Source organism: Pan paniscus, chromosome 2, assembly GCF_029289425.2.
Source record: "Pan paniscus chromosome 2, NHGRI_mPanPan1-v2.0_pri, whole genome shotgun sequence".
Lineage (NCBI taxonomy): Eukaryota > Metazoa > Chordata > Mammalia > Primates > Hominidae > Pan > Pan paniscus.
Genome location: NC_085926.1, coordinates 193,020,491 through 193,035,984, shown reverse-complemented (window position 1 = coordinate 193,035,984; position 15,494 = coordinate 193,020,491). Strand labels below are relative to the sequence as shown.

At 46.8% G+C, this 15,494-nt stretch overlaps 1 protein-coding gene and 1 long non-coding RNA gene across 2 annotated transcripts in view; one reads left to right on the top strand and one right to left on the bottom strand.

The window, feature by feature from the left end:
• XXYLT1 (xyloside xylosyltransferase 1) overlaps positions 1 to 15,494 on the top strand; it is a 202,151-nt gene that overhangs the window by 167,548 nt on the left and 19,109 nt on the right. The window lies entirely within an intron of this gene.
• Positions 7,799 to 10,786, bottom strand: LOC130541401 (uncharacterized). Its single transcript, XR_008955452.2, has 4 exons — positions 9,250 to 10,786; positions 8,551 to 8,643; positions 8,201 to 8,309; positions 7,799 to 7,988 (listed from the first exon to the last, which is right to left on the bottom strand). It is a non-coding gene; the product is annotated as an uncharacterized LOC130541401 (long non-coding RNA).

Below are 15,494 nucleotides of genomic sequence, written 5' to 3'. Positions count from 1 at the left end.
CAGACTTAAAGTGATGAACTTCTAGTGCGTCAAACCTTTCTCCCCTCGTTGGAGAGGCCACAGGGTTAGGCAGGAGCATAGGGACTCTCAGCCTGTGCTGGCCTTTCTCAGTAATCAGAAGCATATGACCCCAGCTAGTATTTTCTGAGTTATGCCAGGGACTGTCTTTTATTCCATGAGGTCAAAGGACACACTTGGAATTGGTCACCTGACAAGATTGCATTGTTTCTCTAACTTTTTTTTCCCTAGTTTCTCAGGGCCTGAATTTCATTCCTCTTGCCCAGCGACTTCCCCTTGATGGATTCTAAAGGTCTCACAGAACAGCACTTCTTCTGTCATTTATCTGAGTCTAGGTAAAGGCACAGCGACGGTGAATGTAAGGGCCTTTAAAAGGCTTCAAAAGACAAAGAACATGTTTCTATTTAAAATTAATTTCTCTCTTGTTTTACCTGCACTGATTCTTTCTAGGTTCTGAGTGTGTGTTAATTAGGCCCATGCAGCCTCTAACAAATGCAGAAGAGATGGACGCAGGCCACCGGCGTGAGGTGATGGACGCAGGTCGCTGGTGTGGGGGTGCGTTCCTGCACTCCTGTTTTTCTGTAACAGAACCACCAGTGGCCAGCATTAACTAAACTAGGCCCAGCCTCATGGCCTGGAATTCCAGTCTGTTATCTGGAGCAAATCAGCATTTCCGTCCAGCGTTCCTAGGCTCCCTTTTATCTGCCCCCACAGCACTGACTGTTACTAGCGTGAGCCGCCACTTCTCCCCGTTCAGTGCAGGCTGGCAGTACGGGGTTAATTCCTTAGACATATAAAAATCTGGCAAAATCAGAAAACAGTCATTCTCACTTCACACCTGATAGAATAGCCATTGTCAAAAACACAAGAGATAGCCACTGTTGGCGAGGGTGTGGAGAAGAGGGAGCCCCAGCACGCTGCACCGTTGGTAGGAATGTAGGTTGGTACAGCCATGATGGAAAACAATATGGAAATTCCTAAAGAAATAAAACTAGAACTACTATATGACTCAGCAGTCCTTCTTCTGGGCATTGACCCAAAGGAAATGAAATCACTACCTCGTAAAGATAACTGCTCTCCCGTGCTCACGGCAACGTTATTCACAGTAGCCAAGATACGGAAAGAACCTAAATTTCTGTTGATAGATGAATAGAGAAAGAAATTGTAACATACAAGACACACACACACACACACACACACACACACAAAACGGAATATTACTCGGCCTTTAAAAAGAAGGAGTCATACCATTTGCCCCAGCGTGGATGAAACTTGGAGGACATTATTGCTAAGTGAAATAAGCCAGACAGAGAAAAAATATGTTGCATGATCTCACTTATATGTAGAATCTTTTTAAAAAGAGGAAAAGCTGAATACACAGCGGTAGAGAATAAAATGATGGTTACCACGGCCACGGCGAGGGTGAGGGAGGAAATGGGGAGATACCAGTCAGGGGATACAGCGTAGCAGACGTGTGGGATGAACGGGTCTAGAGGGTTCATGTGTGACATGAGGGCTATCATTCATAATATCGTATTCACGAATGTTGCGAAAAGAGTTTGTTTTAGGTGCTCTTGCCACACACACAAAGATGAGTAACAATGTGAATTGATGGATATGTTAATTTGCTTGACTATTGTAACCATTTCACTACCTGTGTATTTCAAAATATCATGTTGTATATCTTATATAGAATTCAGAAGACATTCATTCTATTCTGTTGGAAAACATAGACTCAGATATACCAGACAATTTTCTTTTTCTCCCTCCCCTCCCCTCCCTTTCCCTTCCCTTCCTCCTTCCATTCCTCCTTTCCTCCCTTCCTCTTTCTTTCTTCCTTTTTTTCTGTTTCTTTACTTTCTTTCTGTCTTCCCTCCCCGCTCCCTCCCTCCCCCGTCCCCTCCCCTCCCCTACCCCCTCCCCTCCCCCCTCCCCCACCCCCTCCCCTCCCCTCCCTTTCCCTTCCCTTCCTCCTTACATTTCTCCTTTCCTCCTTTCCTCCGTTCCTCTTTGTTTCTTCCTTTTTTTCTGTTTCCTTACTTTCTTTTTCTTTCTTCCCTCCCCTCCCCTCCCTTCCCCTCTCCCCCTTTTTTTTTCAATAGAGATAGGGTCTCGCTACATTTCCCAGGCTGGACATAAAGCCCTGGGCTCCAGCAGTCCTTTTGCCTCAGCCTCCCAGGTAGCTAGGATAACAGGAACACAACACGGCACCCAGCTCAGATGTATTTTTTGCTATATCCCAATTTCATATATTTCATCTTTAAAAGGGGCCAGATGTTATCATTTTCATTCAGGAAATATGTTAATTAGAGCTACCTGTATAACTGCCATATTTTATCCAAATCTCACTGAAATATGTGGTATACAAAAGGAATGTCCCTGGGACTTACTAATGTTTTAAAATATTTATGAAAGTGATAGCAGTTGTGTGCATTTCTAGAAAAAGTAATAAATGGGAAGGAAATGGTTTTGCAAAAGAGGATATGTTTACCCATTTCATCATCATGATGCCCTGAGAGTAAAGATACTAACCAGCCAGAGAGATTCTGTTTTTTCCTAATGTGATTTAAGAGATTTTGATGAAGGTGGCAGTGGGGGTACAGTGTTTAATTAACTAGTACATGTTCTCCTTAATTGCTCCCAATCAATTAAGTCGAACATTCAAGCTGGGGGTACCTGCCCAAGCGCCGTAAGGACGGCACAGCACTGGCAAGAGGCCTGGCGGCTCTGAAGGTGACATATTATGTACTTGTCATAGCCTCACTGTCACGTGCTGGGAAGTGCTTTGTGGATTACAGCAGCGAGGCTGGGGAGCTGCTGGGATTGCGCCAGAAGCCCTTCACAGAGACTGGCAGAGGCCTTGGCTGTGGGCCGCTCTGCGGAACCTATAGCTGTCTTGGAAAAGGCTAGTTATATCCTTGCAGTTGGACAGTGAAAGTATACCTGTCTAGACTAGTTCGCTTCAGTAAATTTGGACTGAGTCCCTGCTTTGTGCCAGGCACAGGGTTAGGCAGCAGGGATATCCGATATAAAAAGACACAGTCTCTGTCCCCAAAGAACTCACAGTTTAATAGGACAGAAAGGGATGTAGGATCAGTATAAACCCCACAACCATAGACATAGTCCAAGGCTTGGGGGCGAGGAGGGAGCTGAACAAAGGACATGGCCTGTGAGCTGGGTCTTCGTGACAAGAAGTTTTCTGGTGGACGAGGAGGGAGAAGGGCACCACAGCCTCAGTGAGGGTAGCGTGTGTAGGCCCAGGAACTTGGGTCTGGGTGGAGTACAGGGGAGAGTGCCGGGGAGAGTGCCAGGGAGAGAGGAGGAGGAGGCTGGCAGGGGTAGAGGCCACATCACCGGGAGCCTTATGTGTTGGGCTAAGGTGACGTTAATTCTGTAGGCACTGAGGAGCATGACATTAGCCTGATGCCAGGGCAGAAGACTCTGCAGACGCCTGCCTTCTGGGGGAGGCGCTGTGATGTGTGTGCTAAATGTGTCCCTCCTTGTCCTGGCTAAAGCACACTGTCCGGTGTTCTGGTGGGTAAAACTCCTGCTGTACCTGGCTTCCATACCATATAGGCCACACTTTCCCAGATAGGACCCCGTGCTAGGTGTGGAGGCAGGAGATTCGGAGACCAGTAGGAAACCAGCCCTGTCCATCTGGCCGTCAGACATCCACAGAGGATGAATAAAGGAGGGACAGACATGGCTGGGCCACTCCTTGCCTGTCGCATGAAGCAGGGGGAACGGTGGTGACGGGGAGATTGGTTTCAGGTGCAGGATCTCAGACAGCTTTATGCAGGGACTGGAAGTTCCAGATTTGCAAATTTGGAAGTTCCAAATTTCCACTACTTTATTCTATAGATATTTATTGTACTTTATTTAGTCTGTCTTCTTTTTTAAGTAAGACAGGGAGAATTTTTCTCTTCTCCCTCCATTTTGTGCCCAGTGAGAAACAGATCCCAATTATTGACTGAAGCTACACTTTAAAAACAACTTTTTCTTAAGAACTTTTACACTGAACAAGATTCAAATATAGTTACTGCATTTTTTTTTTTTTTTGAGACGGAGTCTCGCTGTGTCGCCCAGGCTGGAGGGCAGTGGAGCAATCTCAGCTCACTGCAAGCTCCGCCTCCCAGGTTCACGCCATTCTCCAGCCTCAGCCTCCCCAGTAGCTGGGACTACAGGTGCCCACCACCACGCCCGGCTAATTTTTTTGTATTTTTAGTAGAGACGGGGTTTCAACGTGTTAACCAGGATGGTCTCGATCTCCTGACCTCGTGATCCACCTGCCTCGGCCTCCCAAAGTGCTGGAATTATAGGCGTGAGCCACCGCGCCCGGCCCAGTTACTGCATTTAATTCTTCGTCAGATGGTTCTGTCTTTGCTAACTTGCACAGGGAAAGGGGCTTGTGAACACCTTTATTATGGAGAATGGATTTTACTTTCAGCTGACTTGACTGCGTCCAGGCTGACAGCACAGGCCCCAGATGGTGGTGCTGGTTTGGGTGGCCCTGTAATGTGTGTGCTAAATATGTCTCTCTGTGGTCATGACACCTGGGTGGTGATGGACACAGATCATGGCTGTCCAGCTGCTACCCCACACGTGAGTCCACGCACCTGCGCCAGGGTCGACCTTGTACGTGTGAAGCTGAGCAAGTTTATTTATTTCTTAGAGTTCATTATTTTAATCTCTTGGGAAGGGAGAGGGAGAGGAGAAAATAGACCCTCTTCAACAGCAAGCGGTTGTTTGAGAACGCGGTGTCTGTCTGCCATGTCCTCGGTTCCCCTGGTACATTCCACGTTAATTACACCGTACTCTGCTACCACAGTTTTTCCTTTGGTATCCACAGCTTTGGAAAGTAAATACATTGTGATTGTGGAATGGTCTGTGCTTGAAGCAATGAGATGGAAAGGGAGAAGCAGCGGCCCTGCCAAGCCAAGGGGCACATGTCCCAAGTCAACAGGGCCGCTCAGGGCTCGGGCAGAACCTGGGACGGAGAGCCCTGAGGCGGCTTGGAGACCCCAGGCTGCAGGCCAGGAGGCCCAGGGAGGGTCCCACACGTACGTAGTGTTGGAATGAGGCAGAGAGTGAGTTTTCCAGTCCCTCTGATTGCCATCAAGAGGCACCAGGGCCTTAACTGTCAGAACCCAAAGGAAAAAAATCATTTTCTTCTGATGACGGGCTCTGCAGCAGGGGCCAGCGCAGCAAGGAGGGCTCCCGAGACCTTGACAGCATCAAGGCCCGTGGCTTCACCTCCTCTGCCACTGTGAAGAGAGATTATGGTCAAATATATACATTACACAGAATTCGCCATTTTAACCTTTTGTTGTTGTTGAGACAGAGTCTCTCTCTCTGTCGCCCAGGATGGAGTGCAGTGGCACGATCTCCGCTCACTGCAAGCTCCGCCTCCCGGGTTCCTGCCATTCTCCTGCCTCAGCCTCCCAAGTAGCTGGGACTACAGGCGCCCGCCACCACGCCCGGCTAATTTTTTGTATTTTTAGTAGAGACAGGGTTTCAACATGTTAGCCAGGATGGTCTCGATCTTCTGACCTCGTGATCCACCCGCCTCAGCCTCCCAAAGTGCTGGGATTACAGGCGTGAGCCACTGCGCCTGGCTCCATTTTAACCGTTTTGAAGTGTACAGTCACTGGCATTAATTCTATTCACAGTGTTGTACAACCATCACCACCGTTTCTCATATATGTGCATCACCCCAAACAGAAACCCTGTACCCATTAAATAATAACTTCCCATTTCCTGCCTCTCCCCAGCTCTAACCTGCCTGTGAGCGTGCCTATTCTTGGTATTTCCTGTGCGTGGAATCATGCACATTTGTCTCCTCCGCCACTCTCTGCTGCCCCTAGGCCCAGAAGCACACTGTTCCCCTCCCGACCCGCCCCACTGCTGGGACTGTGGGACTCTGTGGGTCCTTACTTATTCACCACCACAGTACCCTCCATGAGCCTTTCTCGGTTCCCCTCCACCAGCCTAGTCTTTTCTTTGTCCAGACATTTGGTTTGAAGCGTCTTTCCTGCCCAGCCTGACTTCTTTGTGTGTGTGTGGTGGGGGGGTGGGGGCATTTGTGTGAGGGTCTTTTCTCCACTCACACTCCCCGGGAGAATCAGAAGCAGTTGTGTGGTCCCAGCGGTGGTGCTCAGGGCTGGGTTTTATCTTGGCGACTGTTCACAGGGTGCTCGCCACGCACTGAGAGGCAGCCGAGGACAGTCTCGTCAGTGGGGGCTCCAGGCCAGGCTGCCTGGGTTTAAATCCAGACCTCACCACTTACTAGCTGGGGGGCTTTGACTCAGTTCCTTAACCCTTGTAAGCCTCAGTTTCCTTGTCTATAAAGTGGAGATCATGATAATAACAACCTCATAAGTTTATGAAAGCTGAATGAGGTCACAGATACAAACACAACAGTGCTTGCATGTGGTGGCACGTGGTGCTAGATACGTGTTGATACGCATTTGCTGCTGTTGTAACCCACACGTGGTGCTAGATACGTGTTGATACGCATTTGCCTTTGCTGTAACCCGCGTCACAAAGTTTTAGTGAGGATGAAATCATTGATATAAATTGTTTAAAAAGTGACTGGCATTTAGTAAATGTCAGCTACAGTATATCTCTCTGTCTGTCTGTCTGTGTATGTATTCTTATGTCAAAACCAACTCAGCACTGAGCCTGCTTCCAAGAACTGTCTCCAACTTAAAGTTGCCAGCAGTCTGGTTGAGGGGACTGGGCCACACCAGCAGCAGATTAAAAATGAACCGGCCTATATGTCTTGTTCCTTTCTTCAAGACAACAGGGACATGGGAAGTCCCAGCAGAGGGACGCCAGGGGAGCCCGTCTGAGGGGTCTGCTGGGCGAGAATCGGAACAGCCTGCCTTTGCCCAGCACTCAGCGCAGCCTGACCATTTTCACCCCTGTTGTTTTTCTTATTAAATTTGGAAACAAATTATACAAATTTGAACTATTTCTAACCTCCAGCAAAAGGTAGTCACATTCTATCTCAATTTGGAAGACTGAGTGGGCATTACTGTTGACGTGAGTACCTACAGTTTCAATCAAGATTCTCATTTTTTTAAACCCATGGAAGAAAATTATCCTCTATGGAAACCAAGCTTTACAAGGCTTGTCTCTCTGTTCTGATTTTAATTGCCAGTTGAAAGGAAAGTTCAGCCTTGCTTGTTAAATAACTGTGTAAATATTACCAGGGCACGGAGAAGGCCTGGGGAGGAGAAGGAATGGTTTCCTTGCACATCTGTGCCTGAGAAATGAAGACTCAGACTCATTTCCGAAGAAACGAGTTCAACTTCAGATGGGAGGTTGAACTCCATTTTCCTGAAGGCCGAGGAAATGTATGCGTGTGTGTGTGTGTATCATGTGTGTTTGTCAGCATGTGCGTCTGTTACGTACACGTGTGCGTATGTGCGTGTGTATTATGTAAGTGCACATGGGCATGGTCGTGTATATATACGTGTGTGTGTTGGGGACGCACTGGGAACAGAGCATGGTGTCTGGGTCACATGTTGTTTCTCTGCACCTGGAGGCCTCTGAGTGCTGTGTCTGCGCCACTGTCACCGGCCTCCCCGTCTGGCCACACAGATCCTCCTGCTGTGCATGGGCTGCAGCCATGCTAGAGGGACCCTCCAATCTCCCCTAGGTGGCCCCAGGCTTAGCAGGTACCCTATAAAAGTATGTTGAGACAGTGTACTTTTCTGCTTAAGGTCAAAGGGCTTTGCTTTTGTCTGTGTGTGGAGAGCCGTGGCGGCTGGGAGAAGGCTGGGTGGGTGTCCATAAACGCGTGCTAAGGATGGAGCCATCCATCAACCTTATTTCTCCTCTTGCCTTTGCTTAGACCGTAGAGTGGACACTGCTATATATTACATATTGAATTGGGTTCCCGGAGCCTCTGGCCTCTCCCCGGAAACAAGTAAGACCTTCTCTGAAGCTGCTTGAGTTCCTGTGGGCTGGGAACAGAGCAGGGAAAGAGAGGTTTGCCAACTGGTTCCTTCCTAGCCAGATGTGGTTAACGTGGCCTCTGAAAGCACCTTACTCATCCCTGTTGAGCTGCTGACCTGCGGCTCCACATGTACCCACTCTGATTCACTGAGACTCACTCCCCCTCCAGTGAAGGCTGCCCCACCCGCAGATCAGGGGGCCGCACGTGTTAGGGCCTTACCTAGGGTTCCCTGGCCACTGCCGCCTGCAGGCCCTCGCTTTGTTGTGGCTCTTCCCAAGAGTCATCAGGCGCTGTTGCTCACGCATAAGCACACAGGTGACAAAGTTCCCTGAGGAATTGCCTACCAGTGTGACCTGAACGACCCCTTTCCCCAACACCACACATGAGCACTCAAACTGGATGTGGAGGCCTGGCTCTAAGAGTGCCCATCTGCAAGGCTCAGCTCTAGGAGCGGGGCCTTCAGGCCTCCCGCTGTCCCCCTGCCTTCGCTGAGCATATGGGGCACAGGTTCTGTGCTGGCCCCAGTCCCAGATGGTGGAAGGCAAGGAAGGAGAACCCACATCACCCACCTGCCATGCACGGGGGGGTTCGCGTATGACTTTGTTTAATGCCCTGGCAGAGTCTTCTGAGGCATTACACTCACCACCGCCACAGGGAGAAGACTGGAGCAAGAGGAAGAGAATTTGCATTTGCGAGTGCACGCTGCGTTCCCACGACAGCCAGACACTGCATTACCTCATGCAGCCCTCACGGCAGTCTCATGAGATGTAATGCTTAGTTCTGGTGGAGCTGGGGCCAGAACACACTTTCCCTGACTCAGAGTCCTCACTCTTACCTCCACCTTCTCACTACTCAAAAGTGTGGCCTGCAGACCAGTAGCGTTGGTATCACCTGGGGGCTTGTCAGCGATGCGGAATCCCAGTCTGCATTTTAACCAGATCCCGGACACACATTTCCCCCGCACAGTAAGGTCTGGGAAGCACTGCCCTGCATCTAGTAACTCTTATGTGAGAGAACCCTGGGAGGGGAGGTGGAGGCCAGTGGGGTTAGCTGAGAAAACCTTCTGGAGGGCCAGTGGCAGAGCTGAGCCACAGAACAGGTGCGTGGTGGAGCAGAGGCAGCATTTGCTAATCAGAATGGCATCTGCGATGCCTTCGCAGGCTGTGTGGAGAGGGGAAGGTGCGGCCTTGTGGCCCCTTGTCTGTGTGGAAGGGCAGGCGACTCTGTGGGGGAAGGGTGGCGTGGAGACGGGAAGCGTGATTACCCACACAGGCCTCGAGCACCCGCATCCAGGGACCACGGCCGCCAGGAGGGGCTGGACTCTCTCAGGAGATGCGTGCGTCTGGGAATCCCCGCTGAGGGGGCTTGTGAATGTGGGATCGAAGCGCTTAGATCTTGGCTTCCGGAGGTCTCCGCAGGTGTCCAGCTTTGTACAGGGTGTGGGGATGAGTCTGCCGACCGGACTCCCATGTCAGCTTTGTGTCTGGACAGAACAAGGGGCGAGGAAGCCTGGTCGGGCCACTCTGGGCCTGCACGCTTGTGGGCAGGTGTCTGTTGGTCTTGGGCAAAGGGCGAGGTGACACTGAGGGTGTGAGGGAGGAGGCCCCAAGAGAGCATCTTCCAGCTGGCCTGGGGGCGTGGATGTGGGTTTCAGCAGAGTGCAGACAGGCAGTGGGGCGTGGGGCCTCCGTGGGGCCTCGCTGGGCTGTGTCGGGTGCTTGCTTTCTTTTCTCCTTTGCCTCCTTCCAAGGTGTGTCCACAGCCAGCGTTTCTTTATGCTTTTCCCTCAGTCTGAGACCTAGGAACAGGAGAGGCCAGTGCTGTGAATTTCATGTTTCATGGCCTCCCCAGCAAGCCAGCCCACGAAATTCCACACAGGGAGGAGGAAGAGGAGGAGGAGGAGGAGCTGCCACTGTCCCCGAGGGGAGCAGCTGACACTCTCCCCTTGACTGCACCAGGCCTTGGGGGTATGGGGCCTCCACGGGCGTGGGCTGGGGGAGGATAGGCTCCTAATTAGTTTGGATGCGCTTGGAGTCAGGGCACCTTTTCCCCAGTGGGCAGTTCTGCACCCTGAACAGCCGTGGGGAGAAGGGCAGCGGGAGGACGGCCAGATAATTCCAGAAGAAAGGCTCCAGGAGTGGCAGCAGAACTGCTGTTATTTTCAGGGGAGTCTAATTACTTTCCCCAGGTAGTGGCTTGAAGTAGCATCTAATTTTATTTATTTATTTATTTATTTATTTTTATTTTTTTATTATACTTTAAGTTCTAGGGTACATGTGCACATTGTGCAGGTTAGTTACATATGTATACATATGCCATGCTGGTGCACTGCACCCACTAACTCGTCATCTAGCATTAGGTATATCCCCCAATGCTATCCCTCCCCCCTCCCCCCACCCCACAACAGTCCCCAGAGTGTGATATTCCCCTTCCTGTGTCCATGTGATCTCATTGTTCAATTCCCACCTATGAGTGAGAATATGCGGTGTTTGGTTTTTTGTTCTTGCGATAGTTTACTGAGAATGATGATTTCCAATTTCATCCATGTCCCTACAAAGGACATGAACTCATCATTTTTTATGGCTGCATAGTATTCCATGGTGTATATGTGCCACATTTTCTTAATCCAGTCTATCATCGTTGGACATTTGGGTTGGTTCCAAGTCTTTGCTATTGTGAATAATGCCGCAATAAACATACATGTGCATGTGTCTTTATAGCAGCATGATTTATAGTCCTTTGGGTATATACCCAGTAATGGGATGGCTGGGTCAAATGGTATTTCCAGTTCTAGATCCCTGAGGAATCGCCACACTGACTTCCACAATGGTTGAACTAGTTTACAGTCCCACCAACAGTGTAAAAGTGTTCCTATTTCTCCACATCCTCTCCAGCACCTGTTGTTTCCTGACTTTTTAATGATCGCCATTCTAACTGGTGTGAGATGGTATCTCATTGTGGTTTTGATTTGCATTTCTCTGATGGCCAGTGATGATGAGCATTTTTTCATGTGTTTTTTGGCTGCATAAATTTCTTCTTTTGAGAAGTGTCTGTTCATGTCCTTCACCCACTTTTTGATGGGGTTGTTTGTTTTTTTCTTGTAAATTTGTTGGAGTTCATTGTAGATTCTGGATATGAGCCCTTTGTCAGATGAGTAGGTTGCGAAAATTTTCTTCCATTTTTTGAGTTGCCTGTTCACTCTGATGGTAGTTTCTTTTGCTGTGCAGAAGCTTTTAGTTTAATTAGATCCCATTTGTCAATTTTGTCTTTTGTTGCCATTGCTTTTGGTGTTTTAGACATGAAGTCCTTGCCCATGCCTATGTCCTGAATGGTAATGCCTAGGTTTTCTTCTAGGGTTTTTATGGTTTTAGGTCTAACGTTTAAGTCTTTAATCCATCTTGAATTGATTTTTGTATAAGGTGTAAGGAAGGGATCCAGTTTCAGCTTTCTACATATGGCTAGCCAGTTTTCCCAGCACCATTTATTAAATAGGGAATCCGTTCCCCATTACTTGTTTTTGTCAGGTTTGTCAAAGATCAGATAGTTGTAGATATGCGGCATTATTTCTGAGGGCTCTGTTCTGTTCCGTTGGCCTATATCTCTGTTTTGGTACCAGTACCATGCTGTTTTGGTTACTGTAGCCTTGTAATATAGTTCGAAGTCAGGTAGTGTGATGCCTCCAGCTTTGTTCTTTTGGCTTAGGATTGACTTGGTGATGCTGGCTCTTTTTTGGTTCCATATGAACTTTAAAGTAGTTTTTTCCAATTCTGTGAAGAAAGTCATTGGTAGCTTGATGGGGATGGCATTGAATCTGTAAATTACCTTGGGCAGTATGGCCATTTTCACGATATTGATTATTCCTACCCATGAGCATGGAATGTACTTCCATTTGTTTGTATCCTCTTTTATTTCCTTGAGCAGTGGTTTGTAGTTCTTCTTGAAGAGGTCCTTCACATCCCTTGTAAGTTGGATTCCTAGGTATTTTATTCTCTTTGAAGCAATTGTGAATGGGAGTTCACTCATGATTTGGCTCTCTGTTTGTCTGTTATTGGTGTATAAGAATGCTTGTGATTTTTGTACATTGATTTTGTATCCTGAGACTTTGCTGAAGTTGCTTATCAGCTTAAGGAGATTTTGGGCTGAGACAGTGGGGTTTTCTAGATATACAATCATGTTGTCTGCAAACAGGGACAATTTGACTTCCTCTTTTCCTAATTGAATACCCTTTATTTCCTTCTCCTGCCTAATTGCCCTGGCCAGAACTTCCAACACTATGTTGAATAGGAGTGGTGAGAGAGGGCATCCCTGTCTTGTGCCAGTTTTCAAAGGGAATGCTTCCAGTTTTTGCCCATTCAGTATGATATTGGCTGTTGGTTTGTCATAGATAGCTCTTATTATTTTGAAATACATCCCATCAATACCTAATTTATTGAGAGTTTTTAGCATGAAGGGTTGTTGAATTTTGTCAAAGGCTTTTTCTGCATCTATTGAGATAATCATGTGGTTTTTGTCTTTGGCTCTGTTTATATGCTGGATTACATTTATTGATTTGCGTATATTGAACCAGCCTTGCATCCCAGGGATGAAGCCCACTTGATCATGGTGAATAAGCTTTTTGATGTGCTGCTGGATTCGTTTTGCCAGTATTTTATTGAGGATTTTTGCATCAATGTTCATCAAGGATATTGGTCTAAAATTCTCTTTTTTTGTTGTGTCTCTGCCCGGCTTTGGTATCAGAATGATGCTGGCCTCATAAAAAGAGTTAGGGAGGATTCCCTCTTTTTCTATTGATTGGAATAGTTTCAGAAGGAATGGTACCAGTTCCTCCTTGTACCTCTGGTAGAATTCGGCTGTGAATCCATCTGGTCCTGGACTCTTTTTGGTTGGTAAGCTATTGATTATTGCCACAATTTCAGATCCTGTTATTGGTCTATTCAGAGATTCAACTTCTTCCTGGTTTAGTCTTGGGAGAGTGTATATGTCGAGGAATTTATCCATTTCCTCTAGATTTTCTAGTTTATTTGTGTAGAGGTGTTTGTAGTATTCTCTGATGGTAGTTTGTATTTCTGTGGGATCGGTGGTGATATCCCCTTTATCATTTTTTCTTGCGTCTATTTGATTCTTCTCTCTTTTTTTCTTTATTAGTCTTGCTAGCAGTATATCAATTTTGTTGATCCTTTCAAAAAACCAGCTCCTGGTTTCATTAATTTTTTGAAGGGTTTTTTGTGTCTCTATTTCCTTCAGTTCTGCTCTGATTTTAGTTATTTCTTGCCTTCTGCTAGCTTTTGAATGTGTTTGCTCTTGCTTTTCTAGTTCTTTTAATTGTGATGTTAGGGTGTCAATTTTGGATCTTTCCTGCTTTCTCTTGTGGGCATTTAGTGCTATAAATGTCCCTCTACACACTGCTTTGAATGGGTCCCAGAGATTCTGGTATGTTGTGTCTTTGTTCTCGTTGGTTTCAAAGAACATCTTTATTTCTGCCTTCATTTCATTATGTACCCAGTAGTCATTCAGGAGCAGGTTGTTCAGTTTCCATGTAGTTGGGCGGTTTTGAGTGAGATTCTTAATCCTGAGTTCTAGTTTGATTGCACTGTGGTCTGAGAGATAGTTTGTTATAATTTCTGTTCTTTTACATTTGCTGAGGAGAGCTTTACTTCCAAGTATGTGGTCAATTTTGGAGTAGGTGTGGTGTGGTGCTGAAAAAAATGTATATTCTGTTGATTTGGGGTGGAGAGTTCTGTAGATGTCTATTAGGTCCGCTTGGTGCAGAGCTGAGTTCAATTCCTGGGTATCCTTGTTGACTTTCTGTCTCCTTGATCTGTCTAATGTTGACAGTGGGGTGTTAAAGTCTCCCATTATTAATGTGTGGGAGTCTAAGTCTCTTTGTAGGTCACTCAGGACTTGCTTTATGAATCTTGGTGCTCCTGTATTGGGTGCATATATATTTAGGATAGTTAGCGCTTCTTGTTGAATTGATCCCTTTACCATTATGTAATGGCCTTCTTTGTCTCTTTTTATCTTTGTTGCTTTAAAATCTGTTTCATCAGAGACTAGGATTGCAACCCCTGCCTTTTTTTTGTTTTCCATTTGCTTGGTAGATCTTCCTCCATCCTTTTATTTTGAGCCTATGTGTGTCTCTGCACGTGAGATGGGTTTCCTGAATACAGCACACTGATGGGTCTTGACTCTTTATCCAATTTGCCAGTCTGTGTCTTTTAATTGGAGCATTTAGTCCATTTACATTTAAAGTTAATATTGTTATGTGTGAATTTGATCCTGTCATTATGATGCTAGCTGGTTATTGTGCTCGTTAGTTGATGCAGTTTCTTCCTAGTCTTGATGGTCTTTACATTTTGGCATGATTTTGCAGCAGCTGGTACCAGTTGTTCCTTTCCATGTTTAGCGCTTCCTTCAGGAGCTCTTTCAGGGCAGGCCTGGTGGTGACAAAATCTCTCAGCATTTGCTTGTCTGTAAAGTATTGTATTTCTCCTTCACTTATGAAGCTTAGTTTGGCTGGATATGAAATTCTGGGTTGAAAATCCTTTTCTTTAAGAATGTTGAATATTCGCCCCCACTCTCTTCTGGCTTGTAGGGTTTCTGCCGAGAGATCCGCTGTTAGTCTGATGGGCTTCCCTTTGTGGGTAACCCGACCTTTCTCTCTGGCTGCCCTTAACATTTTTTCCTTCATTTCAACTTTGGTAAATCTGACAATTATGTGTCTTGGAGTTGCTCTTCTCGAGGAGTATCTTTGTGGCGTTCTCTGTATTTCCTGAATCTGAACGTTGGCCTGCCTTGCTAGATTGGGGAAGTTCTCCTGGATAATATCCTGCAGAGTGTTTTCCAACTTGGTTCCATTCTCCCCATCACTTTCAGGTACACCAATCAGACGTAGATTTGGTCTTTTCACATAGTCCCATATTTCCTGGAGGCTTTGCTCATTTCTTTTTATTCTTTTTTCTCTAAACTTCCCTTCTCGCTTCATTTCATTCATTTCATCTTCCATCGCTGATACCCTTTCTTCCAGTTGATCGCATCAGCTCCTGAGGCTTCTGCATTCTTTACGTAGTTCTCGAGCCTTGGTTTTCAGCTCCATCAGCTCCTTTAAGCACTTCTCTGTATTGGTTATTCTAGTTATATATTCTTCTAAATTTTTTTCAAAGTTTTCAACTTCTTTGCCTTTGGTTTGAATGTCCTCCCGTAGCTCAGAGTAATTTGATCGTCTGAAGCCTTCTTCTCTCAGCTCGTCAAAGTCATTCTCCATCCAGCTTTGTTCCGTTGCTGGTGAGGAACTGTGTTCCTTTGGAGGAGGAGAGGCGCTCTGCTTTTTAGAGTTTCCAGTTTTTCTGTTCTGTTTTTTTCCCCATCTTTGTGGTTTTATCTACTTTTGGTCTTTGATAATGGTGATGTACAGATGGGTTTTTGGTGTGGATGTCCTTTCTGTTTGTTAGTTTTCCTTCTAACAGACAGGACCCTCAGCTGCAGGTCTGTTGGAGTACCCGGCCCTGTGAGGTGT